This window comes from Neolamprologus multifasciatus, chromosome 8, assembly GCF_963576455.1.
Source record: "Neolamprologus multifasciatus chromosome 8, fNeoMul1.2, whole genome shotgun sequence".
NCBI classification, from domain to species: domain Eukaryota; kingdom Metazoa; phylum Chordata; class Actinopteri; order Cichliformes; family Cichlidae; genus Neolamprologus; species Neolamprologus multifasciatus.
Window position 1 is genome coordinate 22,228,671 of NC_140446.1, and position 24,775 is coordinate 22,253,445.

At 48.5% G+C, this 24,775-nt stretch overlaps 1 long non-coding RNA gene across 1 annotated transcript in view; it reads left to right on the top strand.

Moving 5' to 3' along the window:
• The first annotated feature begins 4,443 nt into the window (after window positions 1-4,443).
• The window catches only part of LOC146513113 (uncharacterized), a 90,664-nt gene continuing 70,332 nt past the window's right edge, over window positions 4,444-24,775 (top strand). The window contains exons 1-2 of the long non-coding RNA XR_014875719.1: window positions 4,444-5,212; window positions 5,295-5,538. This is a non-coding gene — a long non-coding RNA (uncharacterized LOC146513113). The remainder of the gene's footprint in view (window positions 5,213-5,294; window positions 5,539-24,775) is intronic.

Genomic DNA, 24,775 nt, shown 5'->3' on the forward strand with positions numbered 1-24,775 from the left:
TTTCGAAGCGTCCCTGGGGTATCAACCTCCGCTTCTCTCCATCACGGAGGGCGAGGTGGCCGTACCTTCCGTCCAACAACACATGAGGCGCTGTCGACGGATCTGGAGGGCGACCAAGGCGGCTCTTCTGCGGACGCGCGGACGTCATAAGGAGCTCGCTGACCGTCGTCGCGTTCCTACACCGGCCTATCGGGTGGGCCAGCAGGTATGGCTTTCCTCTGGGAACATCACTCTGCGGACTGAGTCCAAGAAGCTGGCTCCCCGGTTCCTTGGACCCTTTTCTGTGCAGGCCATCCTGAATCCAGTGACTGTCCGACTGGCCCTCCCGCGCAACATGAAGGTACACAACGTGTTTCACGTTTCTCAAATTAGGCCGGTCCGGACCAGCCCATTGTGCCCGCCTCCTGGGCCCCCGCCGCCCGCCCGGCTTATCGCTGGCGCCCCGGCGTATGACATTACTCGCATAATGGATGCCAGGCGCCGCGGTAGGGGTTTTCAGTTTCTGGTGGATTGGGAGGGGTACGGTCCGGAAGAGCGTTCCTGGGTGCCGCGGTCTGCGATCCTCGATCCTCGATCCTGGCATGGTGCGGGACTTCTGCCGCCGGCACCCGGATAAGTTTCGTGGGTCGCCCGGAGGCTCCCGTTGAGGGGGGGGGGTACTGTCACGGTCGGACGGTCCTCCCCGGACGACCTGCTTGTTTATTTGTGATGTGTGTGCGCCTTCCTCTCTTTCTCTCTTCCTCCCTTTTCTGCGGGTCGGGCTATGCCTAGGGGCGGCGTCTCCGAGAGAGCGAGAAAGGCCGACCTCTGACCCGGAAGAGTAACCTTCAGCTCCAGCTGCCGCTAATCATTCCTCACTACACGGAGGTATTTAACGGTGTGTCCAGACGGCAGTCGACGCTGGATTGTACTCGGAGCTCGGTAGATAAGTGTGCTCGTGATCTTATAACCCGCATAGCGAGGCAAGCCTTCTTATCCGCTGTTGTCTTTGCTCGTCTCTCAGGTGGAGAAGTACGGAACGGAGGGGTGGAGAAAAGGGATTCACTGGTGTTTTCGGGAGAAGGAATTCACACGGAAGGAGTGCACACCGACCTCACGGGGAAACTCGCCTTCACCACTTTTGGGATTTAGAGAAAGGACATTGTTTCACTGTTTGAAGACTGTATTTCAAGCACTGTAAATAAACGCACTGTCGGCTTCAACCCAGAGCTCCGCGCCTGAATCCATATCGCTTATTAGCCCTGACAGAACAATCCAGCCAGCAATGGATTCAGCGGACTCTACCCCCCTCCAGCGTGAGATCGCGCTCCAGGCTGAACGATTGGAGCAACATGAAAAAATGCTGCAGCATGTCGCCGAGGAGCAGTCCGCGTTACTACAGGTGGTATCGGAGCTAAAAGGTATGTTGCTCGCTACCCCCAGGGCACCCATTCAGCCACAGGGGGGCCCTGCACAACCACAACCACCTGTAGCCTTGCTAGACGAAGCAGCGGCATCTCCCCTTCCGCCATCTCCACCCCCGCCACGACGTGAACACACATTGCCGGTGCCTGAGAAATTCGGCGGGGACCTGAATAAATGTTGGGGTTTTTTGACTCAATGCTCCTTGGTGTTTAGGCAGCAGACTCAAGCGTATGCCTCGGACATTGCCAAAATCACCTTTATGGTCGAGTTAATGACTGGACGGGCTCTGCAGTGGGCTCAAGCGGTGCTGAGCGCTCAGCCCTCTATCTCATACAGTAACTTCCTAAGCAAATTTCGATGTGTATTTGATAAGGGGTCTAACCCAGACAGTGCTGCTCATCGTTTGTTTACATTGAAACAGGGCCGGCGGAGCGTGGCTGACTTCTCCGTGGATTTTTGGATCCTGTCCGAAGAAGCCGGCTGGGAGGAGAAGGCGCTCCGAGGGGCTTTCTTAAACAGCCTAAATGAGAACATCAAACGTGAGTTGGCAACCAAAGAGCTACCTAAGTCATTGAGTGGCTTGGTGAATTTGTGTATCAGTCTGGATGACCATATGCGAGAGTTTGGCAGGCGATCTGGAGATGGGCGGCGGTCAGCAGAGGGCGTGGGAGTTCCAACTGGACTTCCCTCGCTGGAATGGAGGGAGGAGGAACCTGGCTCTCCGGCTGATGAGGAGCAACCCATGCAACTGGGGAGGACTAGATTCACCCGGAGAGGAAGACGACTGGTGGGTGAGTGCTTTGAGTGCGGGAAGAGGGGGCATTTCGCGGACGCCTGCCCCTCTCGGTTAAAAGAGTCTGCCCGTCAGTAAAGGTGGGGATACTGACGGGTGCACCTGCGAGTTCGGTTCTCCACCTCAGCTGTCCCGCGAAATTACAGTTTCTTTCCTGCATTCACCCATGTAACGTTCTAATTGACTCTGGGGCCGAGCAAAGTTTTGTGGATGAGGCTCTGGCCTTCAAGATGGGTTTGCCGGTCGTTTCTCTCCCTGAAACACTCGAGGTTTCGGCGCTTAACGGCAGCACACTAGCTTCTGTCTCTCGCCGCACCCAAGAAATTACACTCACCCTGTCTGGCAATCATACAGAGAGGATTCGCCTGTTCCTCCTCAAGGCGCCCCACACCCCCTTAGTTTTGGGTTTTCCCTGGCTTCAGCAGCATAACCCACAGATAGACTGGGCTAGGGGGTGTATCACTGGGTGGAGCACGTATTGCCACGGGCAGTGTTTACGCTCTGCAGTGCCTTCCTGCATGACAACTGACCCAGCTGGGCTGCCCGCTCCACCCGATTTGTCTTCTGTGCCCGCGGATTACCACGACCTGAGCCAGGTATTTAGCAAGGACAGGGCCCAATCGCTGCCGCCCCATCGCCCGTATGACTGCGGGATAGACTTGCTCCCTGGTGCACCCTTGCCCTCAAGCCGCCTCTATAACATCTCTAAGCCCGAGCGTGAGTCTATGGACCGCTACATAACAGACTCCTTGGCTGCTGGCATCATTCGCCCATCCACTTCCCCTCTGGGCGCTGGGTTTTTCTTTGTCGGAAAGAAAGACAAGTCCCTACGCCCCTGCATAGATCTTCGGGGACTGAATAAAATCACGGTCAGAAATAAATACCCTCTTCCTCTTCTGGCATCAGCTTTTGAGCTCCTCCAGGGAGCCACCGTTTTCACCAAACTCGACCTCCGCAATGCCTATCATCTGGTTCGTATCCGTGAGGGGGACGAGTGGAAGACGGCTTTCAACACCCACCTGGGCCACTTTGAATATCTGGTAATGCCATTTGGGCTTACCAACGCCCCCGCTGTGTTCCAGGCATTGGCTGGAAGGGAGTGAGCATCCAGTAGTAGTTTGGACCGACCACAAGAATCTCGCCTACCTCCAAGCGGCAAAGCGTCTGAACGCCCGGCAAGCCAGGTGGGCATTGTTTTTCACTCGATTCAACCTGACCATTACGTACAGACCCGGGTCCAGGAACACGAAACCGGACGCCTTGTCACGCCAGTTCGCACCTGACGTCGACCTGGAGGAGAAAGAGAGGCCCATTCTGCCCGCCTCCTGTATTGTGGGGGTCCTTACCTGGGAGATCGAAAAGGTGATCCGGGATGCCCAGCAACAGGAACCCGACCCCGGAACCGGTCCGGAAGGCAGACTGTATGTTCCCTCGGCGGCCAGGAGTAAAGTTATCCATTGGGGCCACGCCGCGAGATTTGCCTGCCATCCAGGTAAGAACCGCACAATCACTTTTTTGCAACGGTTGTTCTGGTGGCCATCTCTTTCTCAGGACGTCCGAGAATATGTGGCGGCGTGCCCGGTGTGCGCTCGAAAGTCGTCGAACTCTCCTCCATCAGGACTTCTCAGATCGCTGCCCGTCCCCGGCCGGCCATGGTCGCACATCGCTCTGGACTTCATCACCGGCCTTCCTCCATCCTCTGGTAACACCGTAATACTCACAATCATTGACCGCTTCTCTAAGGCTGCCCATTTTGTTGCCCTGGCCAAACTCCCCACCGCACTGGAAACCGCCCAGCTCCTTACCCAGCACGTTTTTCGCCTTCACGGCATTCCGCAGGACATTGTCTCAGACCGTGTGCCCCAGTTCACCGCTCGGGTGTGGAAGCAGTTTTGTGCAGAGCTGGGGGCCCAGGTCAGTCTGTCTTCTGGTTTTCATCCGCAGACTAATGGACAGGCAGAGCGAGCTAACCAGGAGCTGGAGGCCATGTTGCGCTGTGTCGTCTCCTCCAACCAGTCCTCCTGGAGTGAACAGTTGGCATGGGCTGAATATGCTCATAACACCAGCACGTTGGCTGCTACGGGGTTCTCACCTTTCGAAGCGTCCCTGGGGTATCAACCTCCGCTTCTCTCCATCACGGAGGGCGAGGTGGCCGTACCTTCCGTCCAACAACACATGAGGCGCTGTCGACGGATCTGGAGGGCGACCAAGGCGGCTCTTCTGCGGACGCAGCGGACGTCATAAGGAGCTCGCTGACCGTCGTCGCGTTCCTACACCGGCCTATCGGGTGGGCCAGCAGGTATGGCTTTCCTCTGGGAACATCACTCTGCGGACTGAGTCCAAGAAGCTGGCTCCCCGGTTCCTTGGACCCTTTTCTGTGCAGGCCATCCTGAATCCAGTGACTGTCCGACTGGCCCTCCCGCGCAACATGAAGGTACACAACGTGTTTCACGTTTCTCAAATTAGGCCGGTCCGGACCAGCCCATTGTGCCCGCCTCCTGGGCCCCCGCCGCCCGCCCGGCTTATCGCTGGCGCCCCGGCGTATGACATTACTCGCATAATGGATGCCAGGCGCCGCGGTAGGGGTTTTCAGTTTCTGGTGGATTGGGAGGGGTACGGTCCGGAAGAGCGTTCCTGGGTGCCGCGGTCTGCGATCCTCGATCCTCGATCCTGGCATGGTGCGGGACTTCTGCCGCCGGCACCCGGATAAGTTTCGTGGGTCGCCCGGAGGCTCCCGTTGAGGGGGGGGGGTACTGTCACGGTCGGACGGTCCTCCCCGGACGACCTGCTTGTTTATTTGTGATGTGTGTGCGCCTTCCTCTCTTTCTCTCTTCCTCCCTTTTCTGCGGGTCGGGCTATGCCTAGGGGCGGCGTCTCCGAGAGAGCGAGAAAGGCCGACCTCTGACCCGGAAGAGTAACCTTCAGCTCCAGCTGCCGCTAATCATTCCTCACTACACGGAGGTATTTAACGGTGTGTCCAGACGGCAGTCGACGCTGGATTGTACTCGGAGCTCGGTAGATAAGTGTGCTCGTGATCTTATAACCCGCATAGCGAGGCAAGCCTTCTTATCCGCTGTTGTCTTTGCTCGTCTCTCAGGTGGAGAAGTACGGAACGGAGGAGTGGAGAAAAGGGATTCACTGGTGTTTTCGGGAGAAGGAATTCACACGGAAGGAGTGCACACCGACCTCACGGGGAAACTCGCCTTCACCACTTTTGGGATTTAGAGAAAGGACATTGTTTCACTGTTTGAAGACTGTATTTCAAGCACTGTAAATAAACGCACTGTCGGCTTCAACCCAGAGCTCCGCGCCTGAATCCATATCGCTCATTAGCCCTGACAGTAAAACCACGAGACTAAACAAAGCAGCCCCCATTCATCCTTTCAAAATATGTGGCTTTTTTTTTTTTATTTCTGTGCTGGAGTTCAAATTTCACTGCTTACATAATATAATTTGAGCGGATACCTCTCCTATGCACTGAAAAGCATGGTATTCAGTGCTTAAGAATAAGGATGCAAATTCCACAAAGTTGGAATCATCACAGGTATGAAAATCCTCCCATCCATTAATGGTGTCTGATTATTAAAAGCTCTCAACCACGTGGAAGATTTTGGACTACCGTGGGAAACGGCACTCTCCACCAAGAAAACTAAATGAAAAAAAAAAAAAATCTCTTGGAAGAAAAATGTCAGCCACTTCAGCAGAGTTAATGCCGAGCTACAATTAATCTGTTCACCCGTATTTGATTCTCTGGGATGAAGGATGAAGTCACTGGTCTGTTATGACACCTGTACACAGCAAATTCAAAAGTGTTAAATGTTTTGGTGTTAGTAGTCTTAGAGTTAATTTTACTCTAAGTAGAGTCACATTCTTTTAATGTAACTCTGAGGTGTAAAATGATAGTAGTTAAAATCGAGTGTTAGAAATGAGTGTTTCTATTTCAAATCTGGAGGTGTTACAATGGAAACATTAACTCTTGACCTCTTAACTCTGAACTCCTACAGGGGCTATGACACCAATAGAGTAAATTCACAGACTCCGCCCCCAGCACGGCTCCAATCGAAGCTGAAGTGAAGCCGTTTCAGAACATTTTTCTCTACATATTTGAGTTGTTTGCCATGCTTGGTAAGTCATGTTTTCAAAGATTGTTTCAATTATTGTTATTAGCTTTTACTTCTGTGGCTCTTTGGAGTTGAGACAAAGCTGTGTGGAAGGCATTAGCCATGTTGCTCGCTGATAGCATAATATTCTGTTTTAGCTAGCTGAAAGGTATTGTTTGCGGGCAAATACCACAGCCTTGAAAAAAAGCTTGCATGTGAATTTTCAGTCAAATTTCTTGGTCAAATACACTTAAAACAATGTCTAGAATGTGAAATGTTGATATAATGGTGCTACTTGAAGCCTGAAAACGATCTCCCATAAAAAACGAGCAAACAGCAGTAGGAGATGTCCCGACTGAGTTCTACGTTAGCACTTAGATTCCTCCAGAGTTTTATGCACACGGTTTAGGTAAAATGAAAAAGGTTGAGGTTTTACATTTAGTTCAGTATTACCTGTTGTCTGTGTCCTTGTCTTTTGGGAAAATACTTTACACAAGTAATGGCTCAAAAAGGATTCCTTTTTTTTACTGTGCTGCAATTGATTTGTGCCATTAATTAGTGTCAACTAATTTTTATTCAATCTCCACATAGGATATGCTTGTGAAGATGGAATATGGGGGAGAGCAGAAGTGCGTTGAAGTTCCACAAAGTGATGAATGAAGGACATGTATATTGTATTGAAGAAATAAGTGATGAGAATGCTGTTATTTGCATTTACCAGCTCACCTATGTCAGACCTTTTAATAAACGAAATTCTAATGAAATCGAGAACATGTACACTGTTACATCTTTCAGAAAATGTTTTGAAATTGTGGTGCACAATTCAGAATAAATGTTTTTCAAAAACCATTGCATCTTTTTAGTAAATGTTTATTTCCAAAAGAAATTTCTAGAAGTTCAGAACAGTAAAATTCCCGCTTTTTAGAATTAATTAGAAGATAACTCTTACGTAGTTAAACTAAAATACTCTTTGAGAGTTAATATATAAACTCTTAACACCAAGTGTTAAATTATCAACTCCAGAGAGATTTGGTGTTTAACACTAAATCAGAGTTAACATCCTGTCACGATCGGGCGGACTACGCACAGTAATTCGGCATGCCCGTGTGGCGTGCTGGCTAGACCCAAACGCGGGGAAGGCTAGCGATGGGTTGGAACAGACACGCAGTTAATCTAGTAACGATCAGTGCACGAAGCGTGGCTTCGGACTGGCGTTACAGAAAGAGAATCGAGAGGAAAAACACTCACGGTTGCTGAATCGGTTGCATCTATCGTCCACCTGGGCCTTACACAGAGTTTCTGTCTGATTTCTCAGACTTTATATCTAATTTAGTTCTGAGCTCAGATAAAATAATTATTGTGGGTGATTTTAACATCCATGTAGATGCTAAAAATGACAGCCTCAACATGGCATTTAATCTGTTGTTAGACTCAATTGGTTTCTCTCAAAATGTAAAAGAACCCACCCACCACTTTAATCACACTCTAGATCTTGTTTTAACATATGGCATAGAAACTGAACATTTAACAGTGTTTCCTGAAAACCCTCTCCTGTCTGATCATTTCTTGATAACATTTACATTTACAATAATTGATTACGCAGCAGTGGAGAGTGGACTTTATCAAAGTAGATGTCTTTCTGAAAGCGCTGTAACTAAGTTTAAGAATATAATCCAGCCACTGTTATCATCGTCAATGCCCTGTACCAACACAGAGCAGAGCAGCTATCTGAACGCTACCCCAACAGAGGTCGATTATCTTGTTAATAATTTCACCTCCTCACTACGTACGACTCTGGATACTGTAGCTCCAGTGAAAACTAAGGTCTCTAATCAGAAGTACCTGACCCCGTGGTATAATTCTCAAACACGTACCCTAAAGCAGATGACTCGTAATCTGGAGAGGAAATGGCGTGTCACAAATTTAGAGGATCATCATTTAGCCTGGAGAAATAGTTTGTTGCTTTATAAGAAAGCCCTCCGCAAAGCCAGAACAGCTTACTACTCATCACTGATTGAAGAAAATAAGAACAACCCCAGGTTTCTCTTCAGCACTGTAGCCAGGCTGACAAAAAGTCAGAGCTCTGTTGAGCCAACCATCCCTTTAACGTTAACTAGTGATGACTTCATGAACTTCTTCACAAATAAAATTTTTATCATTAGAGAAAAATTACCAATAATCATCCCACAGATGTAATATTATCTACAGCTACTCTTAGTTCCATTGATGTTAAGTTAGACTCTTTTTTTCCAATCGATCTTTCTGAGTTAACTTCAATAATTACTTCCTCCAAACCATCAACGTGTCTTTTAGACCCCATTCCTACAAAACTGCTCAAAGAAGTCCTGCCATTGATTAATTCTTCGATCTTATATATGATCAACCTATCTCTAATAATCGGCTATGTACCACAGGCCTTCAAGGTGGCTGCAGTTAAACCTTTACTCAAAAAGCCATCTCTAGACCCAGCAGTCTTAGCTAATTATAGGCCAATCTCCAACCTTCCTTTCATATCAAAAATCCTTGAAAGAGTAGTTGTCAAACAGCTAACAGATCATCTGCAGAGGAATGGTTTATTTGAAGAGTTTCAGTCAGGTTTCAGAGTTCATCACAGCACAGAAACAGCTTTATTGAAGGTTACAAATGATCTTCTTATGGCCTCTGACAGTGGACTCATCTCTGTGCTTGTCCTTCTTGACCTTAGTGCAGCATTCGATACTGTTGACCATAATATTCTATTAGAGCGATTAGAACATGCTGTAGGTATTACAGGTATTGCACTGCAGTGGTTTGTATCATATCTATCTAATAGACTTCAATTTGTGCATGTAAATGGAGAGTCCTCTTCACACACTGAGGTTAATTATGGAGTTCCACAGGGTTCGGTGCTAGGACCAATTCTGTTTACATTATACATGCTTCCCCTAGGCAGCATCATTAGAAGACATAGCATACATTTTCACTGCTATGCAGATGACACCCAGCTCTATCTGTCCATGAAGCCAGATAACACACACCAATTAGTTAAACTGCAGGAATGTCTTAAAGACATAAAGACTTGGATGGCCACTAACTTTCTGCTTCTTAACTCAGATAAAACTGAGGTCATTGTACTCGGCGCTGAAAAGCTTAGAAATATGGTATCTAACCAGATTCTTACTCTGGATGGCATTACCTTGGCCTCCAGTAACACTGTGAGGAACCTTGGAGTCATTTTTGACCAGGATATGTCCTTCAACGCACATATTAAACAAATATGTAAGACTGCGTTCTTCCATTTGCGCAACATCTCTAAAATTAGAAATATCCTGTCTCAGAGTGACGCTGAAAAACTAGTTCATGCATTTATTACTTCCAGGCTAGACTACTGCAATTCATTATTATCAGGATGTCCAAAAAACTCACTGAAAAGCCTTCAGTTAATCCAAAATGCTGCAGCAAGAGTACTGACAGGGACTAGAAGGAGAGAGCATATTTCTCCTGTTTTGGCTTCCCTTCATTGGCTTCCTGTTAAATCCAGAATTGAATTCAAAATCCTGCTCCTCACATACAAGGTCTTAAATAATCAGGCCCCATCTTATCTTAATGACCTTGTAGTACCATATCACCCTATTAGAGCACTTCGCTCCCGCTCTGCAGGCCTACTTGTTGTTCCTAGAGTATTTAAAAGTAGAATGGGAGGGAGAGCCTTCAGTTTTCAGGCCCCTCTTCTGTGGAACCAGCTTCCAGTTTGGATTCAGGAGACAGACACTATCTCTACTTTTAAGATTAGGCTTAAAACCTTCCTTTTTGCTAAAGCATATAGTTAGGGCTGGACCAGGTGACCCTGAATCCTCCCTTAGTTATGCTGCAATAGATGTAGGCTGCCGGGGGATTCCCATGATGCATTGAGTTTTTCCTTTCCAGTCACCTTTCTCACTCACTATGTATTAACAGACCTCTCTGTATTGAATCGTATCTGTTATTAATCTCTGTCTCTCTTCCACAGCATGTCTTTATCCTGTCTTCCTTCTCTCACCCCAACCGGTCGCAGCAGATGGCCGCCCCTCCCTGAGCCTGGTTCTGCCGGAGGTTTCTTCCTGTTAAAAGGGAGTTTTTCCTTCCCACTGTCGCCAAAGTGCTTGCTCATAGGGGGTCATATGATTGTTGGGCTTTTCTCTGTATCTATGAAGCGCCTTGAGGCGACATTTGTTGTGATTTGGCGCTATATAAATAAAATTGAATTGAATTGAATTGAATCAGACGGACACTGACGTCGGCAAAGAGTTGGAGCTTCTGACATGAGGAGAACGATGTCTGAGCGGCGAACAGGTGGGTGGCGTCTCTCTTTTAAACCCGGCCCCGTGATCAGCTGGCGATCAGCTGATCACCGGCTGACAGGACCCCCCCCCCCCCGACGACCGGCACCCGACGGTCCAGGACGGCGGCGACGGAAATCCGAGATGAGGGAGGGATCCAAGACGAAGCGGGACGGCACCCAGGAGCGCTCCTCAGGACCGTAGCCAGCCCAGTCCACCAGATACTAGACCCCCCGACCCGGGGACGGGAATCCAAGATCCGCCGGACAGTGTAGACAGGACCCCCATCGACGAACCTGGGCGGGGCCGGGGAGGGGGGCGCCAGCGAGGAAGTAACGCGCCACTTAAGCTGCGAGACGTGGAAAACCGGATGGACCTTCATGGCGGGCGGAAGCCGGAGACGGTAAGTCACGGGGTTGAGCCGGGCAGTGATCTCGTACGGACCAACGAATCTGGGAGTGAGCTTCCTGGACTCGGTGCGGAGCCTCAGGTGCCTCGTGGAGAGCCAGACGCGATCCCCTGGCTGAAAAGGATGACCCGGGCGATGGCGGCGACGATGCTGCTTGGCGTACAGAGCGTTGGCTCGGGAAATGGCCGCCCGCGCCTTGATCCAGGCCTGACGACAGCGGCGGACCATCTGTTCAGCAGCAGGCACGTCGACCTCCACCTCCTGATGGCCGAAGATAGGAGGATGGAAACCAGAACAGGTTTCAAAGGGCGAGAGACCGGTGGCAGAAGAGACGTGAAGGTTATGAGACAGCTCAGCCCACAGCAGGTAACGAGGCCAAAGCGATGGTTGGGCAGAGACGAAGCACCTCAAGAAGCGCCCCAGCTGTTGATTGGTCCGTTCAACCTGCCCATTGGTCTGCGGGTGATAGCTGGACGAGAGGCTGGGAGAGGCTCCAATCAGGCAGCAAAAGGCCTTCCAGAACCTGGCGGTGAACTGGGGCCCCCGGTCAGAGACAATGTCCTTGGGGAACCCGTGAAGCCGGACGACATGGTCCAAGAAGAGCTCGGCCGTCCGTTTGGCAGAAGGGAGGCCAGCCAGGGCGACCAGGTGCACTGCCTTCGAAAACCGGTCTACAAAGGTGAGGATGGTGTCAAGACCGCCCACGGATGGGAGGCCGGTAACAAAGTCAAGGCCGACATGGGACCAGGGACGTCCCGGCACAGGGAGAGGGTGAAGGTCGCCAGTGGGAGGCTGAGTGGAGGACTTGGCCCGAGCACAGGTGTCACAGGCGGAAACGAATTCACGGACGTCCCGGGCCATGGAGGACCACCAGAAGGCACGACGGAGGAGTTGCAGGGTCCTGTCAGGCCCCGGGTGACCAGAGAGCGGGGAGGAGTGAGCCCAGAGCAAGGCCTCCTGACGGCACCGGGAAGGTACATAGAGCCTCCCAGCAGGGGTGTCAGGCGGAGGCGGTTCGGCGGTCAGGGCATCCCGGATAGAGTCCTCCAGGGGCCACCAAAGGGGGGCAGCGAAGCACTGAGAAGGTAGGATAGGTCCAGGGTCTGACGTGAGGCCATCCTGGGCGAAATGTCTGGAGAGAGCGTCTGCCTTAGCGTTCTTGGAACCAGGGCGGTAGGCGAGGTGGAAATTGTAAGGCTCAAAGAACAGGGCCCAACGGGCCTGCCTTGGGTTGAGCTGCTTGGCAGACCGAATATGGATCAAGTTCTGGTGATCAGTCCAGATCAGAAAAGGGTCTTTCGTCCCCAGGAGCCAATGCCGCCACTCTTCTAAGGCCCACTTGATGGCCAGGAGTTCTCGGTCCCCGACTCCGTACCGTTGCTGCGTGGGCGAAAACTTCCTTGAGAAATAGCAGCATGGGTGAAGTTTTCCATCCGGACCATGTTGAGAGAGGACGGCGCCAGCGCCGACATCGGAGGCATCCACCTCCACCACAAAATCTCTGGCAGGATCAGGGTGGAGCAGGACGGGGGCTGTGGTGAACCGGTGGATGAGGTCGCGGAATGCCCGTTTTGCGCCTGGGGAGAGGCAGAAGGGCTTAGGCAGGTTAGCTGGTTTGGTGAGGGATGTCAGTGGGGCGACAACGGTGCTGAAATTCCGAATAAAACGCCGATAGAAATTGGCAAAGCCCAGGAAGCTCTGTAGCTGCTTAAGGCTGGAAGGCTGAGGCCACTGGGTCACGGCTTGGAGTTTTTGCGGGTCCATGGTCAGGCCATCAGAGGAGATGGTGAAGCCTAGGAAGGAGGTGGACCGCTGATGGAAAGCACACTTCTCTAGTTTGCAGAACAGCTGGTACTCGAGCAGCCTGCTCAGCACGGCCCTCACATGGCGAACATGGTCCACTTCGGTGCGGGAGTAGATCAAGATGTCATCCAGATAAGCAAACACCCACCGGCCTAGCATATCCCGCAAGACGTCGTTGATTAGATGTTGGAAGACAGCAGGGCTGTTGCAGAGGCCGAAGGGCATCACCAGGTACTCCCAGTGCCCGTGAGGGGTGATGAAGGCCGTCTTCCATTCATCCCCTTCCCTGATGCGCACCAAATTGTAGGCGCTGCGTAGGTCCAGTTTGGTGAAGACGCAGGCCTGGGAGAGGGAATCGAGTGCGGTGGATAGCAGAGGAAGAGGATGGCGGTTCTTGACGGTGACTTTATTCAAGCCCCGATAGTCTATACAGGGGCGGAGCCCGCCATCTTTCTTCTTGACGAAGAAGAATCCAGCAGCAGCAGGAGAAGTAGAAGGGCGAATAAAGCCCTGTTGGAGAGCCTCAGCAACGTACTCCTCCATGGCCTTATTCTCTGCGGGAGACAGAGAGAACAGGCGACCACGAGGAGGGACCGCTCCCGGGAGGAGCTCAATGGCCATGTCGTAGGAGCGATGAGGCGGTAGAGTAGAGGCTCGCCTCTTACTGAAGACCTCAGACAGGTCATGGTAAGCCGGGGGGATCTTATCCAGATCAGTGGGCTCCGGGGGTGAGGCCTCTTCTGACTCCGGGTCCTTTTTGGTCCGAGAGAGAAGGCAGCGGCGCGGACACTGGGGAACCCCAATCCAGGACCTGGCAGGAAGACCAGGAGATGTGGGGGTCGTGTTGACGGAACCAGGGGTATCCAAGGATGAGAGGAGAGGTAGTGGCCGAGACTACAAGAAACCGGATCTCCTCCTGGTGATCCCCAATAGACATGCGAACCGGCTGGGTCTGGAACTGGATCGGGTAGGGTTGGAGGGGTCGCCCGTCTACTGAGGTCACCGGGAGAAATCGATCAACAGGAGTTAACGGAATGCGTAGTCGGGAGGCTAGTGTTTGGTCGATGAAGTTCTCAGCGGCTCCGGTGTCCAGGAGGGCTTCAGAAGAGAACTGGCGGTGTTTCAGGTGGAATGTTACTGGTAACAGAAAACGAGAGGGGCCAGAGAAGTGTGAAGGGCCAGGTGGGACTCCCCTGCAGCCTACCTGGCGTCGTCGTTTCCCGGACGTAGCGGGCACTGGGGACGACGGTGTCGAGCTGATCCACAGTAGGCGCAGAGGCCCTCACGCCAGCGTCTCTCTCTCTCTCCCTTAGGGAGTCCACCCAGCTGCATGGGCTCCTCGCTGGTTGCACTGCTTGAGCTAGCAGCGGCTCCTTCAGAGGGGGGAGGAGACTGCGAAGACGTGGCCCTCTGAGGCTGGAAGGGTTTGAAGGCCCGGGGGGTGTGGCGAGGCCGCGACATCACTCGTTGGTCGATCTTCAGGGCGAGGTCCACGGCCTCATCCAGAGTCTTGGGGGCCTCACGGCCGGTCATCTCATCTCGGATGTAACCAGCCAGTCCCTCCAGAAAAATGGAGCATAGAGAGGCGTCACCCCACTTCAGCTTAGCGGCCAGGGTACGGAATTGGGAGGCAAAGTGACAGACAGGTCGACTGCCCTGGCGTAAATGAAGCAGCTGTGACTCCACAGCTGCTCGGGGGGACAAATGTCTTTTTTAATTCCTCCACGAACAGGGCATAATCATTGCAAGCCGCAGATTTATTGTTGTAGAGGGCCGCGGCCCATTCCTGAGCCTGGCCAGACAAGAGAGAAGTCAGCATTGCCACTTTTGCACGGGCGGTGGCATATTTAGTGGGCTGACATTCAAACAGCATGTCTAAAGTGGCAAGCAACCCATCAGGCCAGCCATCAACTCCGTTCCACTTATCTGGTAGTCCGATCCGGGGCTCCGTGCTCACCGGCGCTGGCTGACGTTGCAGCTTGGTGACGGAAGTGGAAAGCTGGAGGACATTTTCGGTGAGGGACTCCATTTTTGTGCTCATCCGATCTACCACACCGCGAAGATATATTACTTCAGCTTTCAGCCGTTCGAATTCCGCTGGGTCTATACGGGGCTCAGACATCCTGTCACGATCGGGCGGACTACGCACGGTAATTCGGCGTGCCCGTGTGGCGTGCTGGCTAGACCCAAACGCGGGGAAGGCTAGCGATGGGTTGGAACAGACACGCAGTTAATCTAGTAACGATCAGTGCACGAAGCGTGGCTTCAGACTGGCGTTACAGAAAGAGAATCGAGAGAAAAAACACTCACGGTTGCTGAATCACACGGACACTGACGTCGGCAAAGAGTTGGAGCTTCTGACATGAGGAGAACGATGTCTGAGCGGCGAACAGGTGGGTGGCGTCTCTCTGTTAAACCCGGCCCCGTGATCAGCTGACGATCAGCTGATCACCGGCTGACACATACCAACTCTCCAAAAAGAGTTCAATTAACACTCTCTGGTGTGGACCCATATAGACACTTTAAAAGTGTTGAAATCAAATCTGACAGTGTTAATTTGGACATGCTGGATTTGCTGTGTAGCGTGTAGTATCTCTTATCACATGTACAATGTGTAATATAATATAAAATTATTCCATTCTAATTATAGTACATAACTAATGAAAAAGTAACAAAATAATACATCATAATGACTTTTACACTTTTTTATTGTTTCAAAAATATTTAAAATACTGAAAAACACAGTGAGGTTCTTCTTTTTAAGTAAAAAATATACAGCTGTTAACAGCTTTGTCATATGTAGAAAGCAAGCCTACGAATAGGTAGGAGTGATCATATGTACCAATATCATGTGTCTTCAATATCTGTTTCTTTTCATTAGGTTGCTATATTGAATTTAACATCCCATCCTTATATACTTTCATACATAATCAAGTCCCATCATATTGTGAAGATGATACCATATAAAGCACTTTGCTCTCATTCTAGAGGGTTATTTATGTTTCCAAGAGCTTTGAAAAGTACAATGGAAGGCAGAGCGCTCAGATATCAGGTAGAATAGAATAGAATAGAATAGCCTTTATTGTCATTGTACAAAGTACAACGAAATTGGAGTGCCACTCCCTTGGTGCAAAATGCAAAATAAATATAAATGTAAAATATAAAAAGTACAATAAAACAACTGTAGTACTCAGACAATAATAAGTACAATATATACAGGATAGCAGCATAATATAATGATAGTATGAATAGCAGCATAATATAGTGACAATGGCAAGTATAGTTAAGCAGGTTTAATTGTTTTGTGCTTATTTACTACGGTGATAGCTCTGGGAAAGAAGCTATCCCTGAATCTGTTTGTCCTGGTTTTATGTGACCTGTACCGTCGGCCTGACGGTAATAGTTCAAACAGTTGATTACTGGGGTGAGAGTAGTCCTTAATGATATTGCCAGCTCTGCTGAGGTATCGGGAGTTTGCAATGGCCTCCAGACTGGGCAGAGAGCAGCCAGTGATCTTCTGGGCTGTGTTGATGACCCTCTGCAGTCCTTTTCTGTCTGCAACTGAGCACCCTGCATACCATGTTGTTATGCCGTACGTTAGGATGCTCTCTATGGTGGCTCTATAGAATGTCACCAGCAGCCTCTCCTCCAGGTTGTTCCTCCTGAGCACTCTCAAAAAATGGAGACGCTGCTGGGCCTTTTTTACCACCGCCGTGGTATTTGCAGTCCAGGAGAGATCATCAGAGATCTGCACGCCCAGAAACCTCATGGAGTGTACCCTCTCCACACGGTTCCCGTGGATGTAGAGTGGGGCTGGGTCTGCTCTGCCCTTCCTGAAGTCCAAAATAAGTTAACTGAACACCACTCAGTCAATCTGTTAACCTCATCTCTGTAGTCCGACTCATCCCCCCCTTGAGGTCCCTCTCCTGTGGAACCAGCTCCCAGTTTGGATTCTGGAGACACACACTGTCCCTACAATTAAATATCAGACTTACAGCTACACCAATGGCTGGATCAGGTGACCCTGAAGCATTGCTTAGTTATGTTGCTCCAGCCTCCTGCTGCTGGAATTCCCACAAAGCATTTAATCTTCACTTCAATGTATCAGTAAGTTTTGTGTTCTCTGTCTCTGATGATATCAGTATAAACAGTAGCAAAGGCTTGTTTTCTCCCTATAATGACACTGTACACATTCTGCATTCACAATTGTTTGCATTAATTTTTCCCCCTGGAGACCTCACTGGTGCAGGACATCTGGTGATGTAGATGCTATAGCACATCAGGGCTGGCTGACTCACCTCTGCTAATGCTTTGACTGTTTTCTGAGGGTAATACTGTAAATGACTTTATTCAGACCAAATTTAATGGAAGCAGAATGGGCAACAGTTAAAAACATCCAGCGTAATTGGAAATTTACAAATGCATGTGGGAAAGTGCTTAAAAGCTCTTCCTCTGAAGATAGTAAAACAAGTTTTTCTGGAGACGTTCCACACTCCTTTGCTGTTTAATTAGAGCATACAAAAAAAGTGCACACAGTATTTTTGCATGCTTCCCTCAGCTGCTGCTTTAAGAGAACACTTCCTGTGTGCCACTGATTGACAGAGTGCTGATTCAAAGATAAGAAGTTGAATAGACCACTGATTATATCTGCTGTGAGCAGTCAAACAAAAGGTCCCTGCAAATGAGACGTGACACTAGCAGCGGGGATCACTGTGGTACGTGACTGTGGCCATTCAGCAAATCTACTTCACTCACTATACATTGTGCCGAGGATAGAGATATCACAGCAGTGCATTATCAGAATGTGAGTGACAGATTACAATAAAGGGTTTTTTTTCCCCCACTGCCACACTTCCATTATCTCTTTCGCGAGTAAGATGTGGGAAACTCCGTGACAACAATGACTGAATGGAACAGTTGCTGAGATATGTGAATGAAGCTGCACAGCGGGGGGCCTGAAGAAAATTACAAGTACATGTGCCATTCTTAATATACGAAAGTATATAAGGTAAGTTATGACTAATATTTAAAAGACAAGTGTGATTGGTTTTAACCTTTTATATTTGTCATAAATGTGGCCACTATGGGTCTTGCTAACAAGCCTTTGATTTAGGTCAGATATGGAAAATACTTACAAATATAAATAAGGTTTAGTGCTGTGTGCAGAAATGTAAAAAAAGACTAATTACTGCAAATCTTAATATATCACAGTAAATATGCCTATAGAAATCAGTCCACTGCCAGTGTGTCTCCTGAACCCACACATAACAAAGTGTCTGTGGATCTCTTAAAGTCCTTTGAAGCTCCTTTGCAAAGATTAACATAAAACAAATAAATACATAAATAAAGTCTATAATGAGCGAGCAATTCAAAATGCATTATTTTCTCATTTATGTGATCAATATATGTAATACATTTTAATTTTAATTTTTATATCAATCCATCCATCTGCAGCTTATCCAGAGTAGCAGTTTAATCAGAAATACCCAGACTTCCCTCTCCCTGCCCACGATTATGCCTCTTGGTTGGCGTTCCAGCAATCTGTCTTGGATCTACCTTGGGGTCGTCCAGGAGGCATCCGCATCAGATGCCTGAATCGTCTCAACTGATTTCTTTCCATGCGGAGCATTAGAGGCTGTGTTATGGCCCCCTCCTGAATGACTGAACTCAGATGGTCGCCCCTCCCTGAGCCTGGTTCTACTGGAGGTTTCCTCCTGTTAAAAGGGAGTTTTTCCTTCCCACTGTCGCCAAAGTGCTTGCTCATAAGGGGTCATGTGATTGTTGGGTTTTTCTCTGTATGTATAATTGTAGGGTCTACCTTAGCACCTTGAAGCGACTGTTGTTGTGATTTGGAGCTATATAAATAAAATTGAATTGAATCCATCCTATCGCTAAAGGAGTATGGGCTCAAATTGTGGTTATAAATATTTTGTACTTGTAAATCAGGATTTGTATGTGTAAAAACAATTTGTGTGTGTGTAAAAAAGATTTGTGTGTGTCAAATGTTGTGGAAATGACTGTGTTCACTAGTGGGGATATGTCTGTGAAGGTTCTCAGTCATCCAGGTCATCATAGTCGAAGGACTGGACTTCTTTAAGTTACTTGAAGACCTTTGACCTCTCATCTGCGAAGCTTCTTCAGTTCTAAGGTCCCAGGAGTCCCAGATTTAAACCTAGTGGGAGTGTCCCCCCACAGAGGGACAAAAACCCCCTGATGATCCTCTAATCACATGAGCCAAGGTGTGAAAACGGTTGTGGGTCCCAATCAGCCAGAATTTCGGGTGAGCTCATTGTGAAACCTGGCCCCACCTTATCATGCGAATTCCTGAGGTCAGATGGCCCAGGATGTGAGTGGGCGTTAAGGTGTCTGGGAAGGGAACTCAAAACTGGATTATAGATGGCAGACAGTTGGTGTCGTAAACCACCGCCTCTGTTCAAAGATGGTCGCTCACAGTGGACATAGATGGCTTCTTTCACTCCTCTTTCACAACACGTCTTTCACATGTTAACTATCGCAAGAACATTAACAGTCGCATTAATAAGAGAATATTTTCTGCTGATCCTACAAACATTAATTTCAAAAAATGAAATGTAGATGAAAGAAATCCAGCCATAAGACAGTATATTTAGTTGTTGATTAATTTATGTATGAAAAGAGATTGTCTAAAGCTTTCATTCATATTTCTCATCATGTTCCTCAAGCTGGTGGGAAGTTTATATATTTCTGTGATAAATATTTACCATTTCATTAAGCTTTCTTTCCACAGAAGTCCAGGTTCAACTCATAACTGAATGTTTTTTCTTGGCTCGGACAGAATACTTATTTGAACTTCCATTAAAATTTGACATGGTAGTGTATGTTTTTCCTTTATGACTTATGACCTCTTATTTCATTTCTTATTTGATTTTCAGTTTCACATCAGGGCCAATGTGCACATCAGAACCTTTAATATGCCCCATATTCAATCAGTCTCGAAAAAGTGTAAAGATCAAACCCCCGAAGTGGCGTGTCTCTGCCCCCGTCTGTCAATTTGTCCTTTGCATCACTCTGGCTCTGCATATTAGATGTGCAATGATCTGTGACAGCAGCAGACACAGCTTTTCATTTTGTATTTTCTCGAGTGTCTGCTGTGAGAAATTGTACAAGAGATCACATTAGCAGACATGTTTTATCTGGGTCAGTGTTAGCATTATCTTGACTTTTGGACCTGGAGTAGCTTAATGTTATATCCATGGCTCACAGTGATCAAAGCATATGGCAAATGAGCTCCGGTGTTTTGTGCTCAAATATAGGATCAAATATACTGACATTCATAGTTGAATTTTCAATGAAAAGCGTTTGGTTCTGTTTTTTAAGTAGTCTACGGGATAAATAAAAAAATATAAAGGAGCAAATAGGTCCACCTCTTTTCTCACACCAAACATGGACCGACTTTTTCTTGTACTCACATCACTGATTAAAAAACTGTATCTGACACCTCACTAACGCAAGCACTGCTCACTTTATCTTACTGAAACACGAATCATCGTCTTAACCCCAGAGTGTGTCACTCTGCTCAGATGCCCCCTCGGTTTTATCAGTTACTCAATCAGCGGAGTCACTCTGATCAATGTCTTGCAGAAGCAGAAAGGCGCTGAAACACGAGAGGGTTCGACTGGAACCTTTGTATTAAAGTAAATTAAGTCAAAGGAGCTTGCAAAGAAAAGCGTCTGGACTTCTTTAAGTTACTTGAAGACGTTTCACCTCTCATCCGAGAGGCTTCTTCAGTTCTAAGGTCAAATGGTGGAGAGTCCCAGATATAAACCTAGTGGGAGTGTCCCCCCACAGAGGGACAAAAGGACCCCCTGATGATCCTCTAATCGCCTGAGCCAAGGTGTGGAACTGGGTGTGGGTCCCAATCAGCCAGAGTTTCAGGTGAGTTCATTGTGAAACCTGGCCCCACCTTGTCATGCGAATTCCTGAGGTCAGATGGCCCAGGGTGTGAGTGGGCGTTAAGGCGTCTGGGAAGGGATCTCAAAACTGGATTATAGATGGCAGAGAGTTGGTGTCGTAAACCACCGCCTCTGTTCAAAGATGGTCGCTCACAGTGGACATAGATGGCTTCTTTCACTCCTCTTTCAAACCATCTGTCCTCTCTGTCCAAAATGTGAACATTGGCATCCTCGAAAGAGTGTCCTTTATCCTTAAGATGCAGATGGACAGCTGAGTCTTGTCCTGTCGAGGTGGCTCTTCTGTGTTGTGCCATGCGCTTGTGAAGTGGCTGTTTGGTCTCTCCAATGTAGAGGTCTGGGCATTCCTCGCTGCACTGTACGGCATACACCACATTGTTAAGTCTGTGTTTTGGCGTTTTGTCTTTCGGGTGAACCAGTTTTTGTCTGAGTGTGTTGCTGGGTCTGAAGTACACCGGGATGTCATGCTTGGAGAAAACCCTCCAAGTTTCTCTGATACACCGGCTACATAGGGGATAACAATGTTGTTGCGTCTGTCCTTCTTATCCTCCCTCGCTGGTGTCTGATCTTCTTTTCTGTGCCTCTTTGCTGACTTTAAGAATGCCCATTTAGGATAGCCGCACGTTTTGAGTGCTTCCTTTACATGTTTGTGTTCCTTCTTTTTCCCTTCAGGCTTAGAGGGAACATGTTCTGCCCGGTGGTGTAAGGTCCTGATCACTCCAAGTTTGTGTTCCAGAGGGTGATGGGAGTCAAACAGGAGGTACTGGTCCGTGTGTGTGGGCTTCCGGTAAACTTCGATGTTGAGGTTGCCATTCTCTTCAATGTGCACAGCGCAGTCCAGGAAAGGCAAACAGTCGTCCTTTGTGTCTTCCCTGGTGAACTTGATGTTTTTATCCACAGCGTTGATGTGCGCAGTGAAGGATTCCACTTCTTGTGTCTTGATTTTGACCCAGGTGTCGTCTACATATCTGTACCAGTGGCTGGGTACTCTTCCTTTGAAAGAGCCAAGAGCCTTCCTTTCCACTTCCTCCATGTAAAGGTTGGCTACAATAGGTGACACGGGGGAGCCCATGGCACAGCCATGTTTTTGTCTGTAATAGCCTTCGTTGTATTTGAAATATGTGGTGGTGAGGCAGAGGTCTAACAGTGTGCAAATCTGATCGGGTGTGAAGTTGGTCCTGTCCTCCAAAGAGCTGTCTTCTTGTAGTCATTTTCTGACAGTCTCCACTGCCTCCGTGGTGGGTATGCAAGTGAAGAGAGAGACTACATCAAAGGACACTATTGTTTCATCTGGATCCAGGGTAAGTTTCTGGACCTTGTCAGTGAAGTCGGTGGAGTTCTTGATGTGGTGTGGGGTGTTCCCCACGAGAGGAGCAAGGATGGTAGCAAGGTGTTTTGCAATGTTATAAGTGGCTGAGTTTATGCTACTCACTATGGGTCTGAGTGGGACAGCTTCCTTGTGGATTTTTGGAAGTCCGTAAATGCAGGGTATGGCATCCCCTGGGTAAAGGCGGTGATAAGTAAGGCGGTCAATGATTTTGTCCTTTTCCAAGTCTTGAAGGCAAGCTATAACTTTCTTTTTGTAGCTGCTTGTGGGGTCTCGCTTTAAGGGTTCGTAGGTATTGTTGTCACTGAGGAGAGTAGTGATCTTTGTATGGTAATCTGTAGTGTTTAGGACCACGGTGCATCTTCCCTTATCCGCTGGTAAAACAGTGATGTTGTGGTCTTTGCTCAGGGAAGCGACAGCCTTCTTTTCCTGTATTGTGAGGTTGGACGGAGGGACTTTGGCACTGGAGAGGGTGGCTGAGACTTTCATCCTGATTTGCTCTGCTTCTGTCTGTGATAATTTATTAATCCGAATGGCAGATTCTGTGGCTGTGATGAGGTCCACTATGGGCAACTGTTGTGGAGAAATGGCAAAATTGAGACCTTTGGCTAATACTCTCTTTTCAGGTTCAGTGAGATTCCTATCTGAAAAGTTCTTAACCCATTTCTCCTGACTGTCTTCAGGTGTGTTTTCTTCTATGGGTTGTGTAGGTTCAGATTCAGAATAAGGAGTGTGTGTTTTTGAAAGCAGAGCAGACTTGATTCTACAGAGAGCGCAAAATCACCTTTTAAGTGAAAGGATAAGACAGGTCCATTTCACTATAGATGCCCTTCAGATCAAGATCAGCCAGACTCTGCAGGAACTGGAAACACTTCTACCCTCTCCAATCTTAGAAGAGGTTTACAAGTTTGTGGACAAGGCTCAGCGGGCCCAACACTCGAAAGGAAAAGAAAGACAATGCAGGAAATTTCACACCTTGCTTTCAAAAACACACACTCCTTATTCTGAATCTGAACCTACACAACCCATAGAAGAAAACACACCTGAAGACAGTCAGGAGAAATGGGTTAAGAACTTTTCAGACAGGAATCTCACTGAACCTGAAAAGAGAGTATTAGCCAAAGGTCTCAATTTTGCCATTTCTCCACAACAGTTGCCCATAGTGGACCTCATCACAGCCACAGAATCTGCCATTCGGATTAATAAATTATCACAGACAGAAGCAGAGCAAATCAGGATGAAAGTCTCAGCCACCCTCTCCAGTGCCAAAGTCCCTCCGTCCAACCTCACAATACAGGAAAAGAAGGCTGTCGCTTCCCTGAGCAAAGACCACAACATCACTGTTTTACCAGCGGATAAGGGAAGATGCACCGTGGTCCTAAACACTACAGATTACCATACAAAGATCACTACTCTCCTCAGTGACAACAATACCTACGAACCCTTAAAGCGAGACCCCACAAGCAGCTACAAAAAGAAAGTTATAGCTTGCCTTCAAGACTTGGAAAAGGACAAAATCATTGACCGCCTTACTTATCACCGCCTTTACCCAGGGGATGCCATACCCTGCATTTACGGACTTCCAAAAATCCACAAGGAAGCTGTCCCACTCAGACCCATAGTGAGTAGCATAAACTCAGCCACTTATAACATTGCAAAACACCTTGCTACCATCCTTGCTCCTCTCGTGGGGAACACCCCACACCACATCAAGAACTCCACCGACTTCACTGACAAGGTCCAGAAACTTACCCTGGATCCAGATGAAACAATAGTGTCCTTTGATGTAGTCTCTCTCTTCACTTGCATACCCACCACGGAGGCAGTGGAGACTGTCAGAAAACGACTACAAGAAGACAGCTCTTTGGAGGACAGGACCAACTTCACACCCGATCAGATTTGCACACTGTTAGACCTCTGCCTCACCACCACATATTTCAAATACAACGAAGGCTATTACAGACAAAAACATGGCTGTGCCATGGGCTCCCCCGTGTCACCTATTGTAGCCAACCTTTACATGGAGGAAGTGGAAAGGAAGGCTCTTGGCTCTTTCAAAGGAAGAGTACCCAGCCACTGGTACAGATATGTAGACGACACCTGGGTCAAAATCAAGACACAAGAAGTGGAATCCTTCACTGCGCACATCAACGCTGTGGATAAAAACATCAAGTTCACCAGGGAAGACACAAAGGACGACTGTTTGCCTTTCCTGGACTGCGCTGTGCACATTGAAGAGAATGGCAACCTCAACATCGAAGTTTACCGGAAGCCCACACACACGGACCAGTACCTCCTGTTTGACTCCCATCACCCTCTGGAACACAAACTTGGAGTGATCAGGACCTTACACCACCGGGCAGAACATGTTCCCTCTAAGCCTGAAGGGAAAAAGAAGGAACACAAACATGTAAAGGAAGCACTCAAAACGTGCGGCTATCCTAAATGGGCGTTCTTAAAGTCAGCAAAGAAGCACAGAAAAGAAGATCAGACACCAGCGAGGGAGGATAAGAAGGACAGACGCAACAACATTGTTATCCCCTATGTAGCTGGTGTATCAGAGAAACTCAGGAGGGTTTTCTCCAAGCATGACATCCCGGTGTACTTCAGACCCAGCAACACACTCAGACAAAAACTGGTTCACCCGAAAGACAAAACGCCAAAACACAGACTTAACAATGTGGTGTATGCC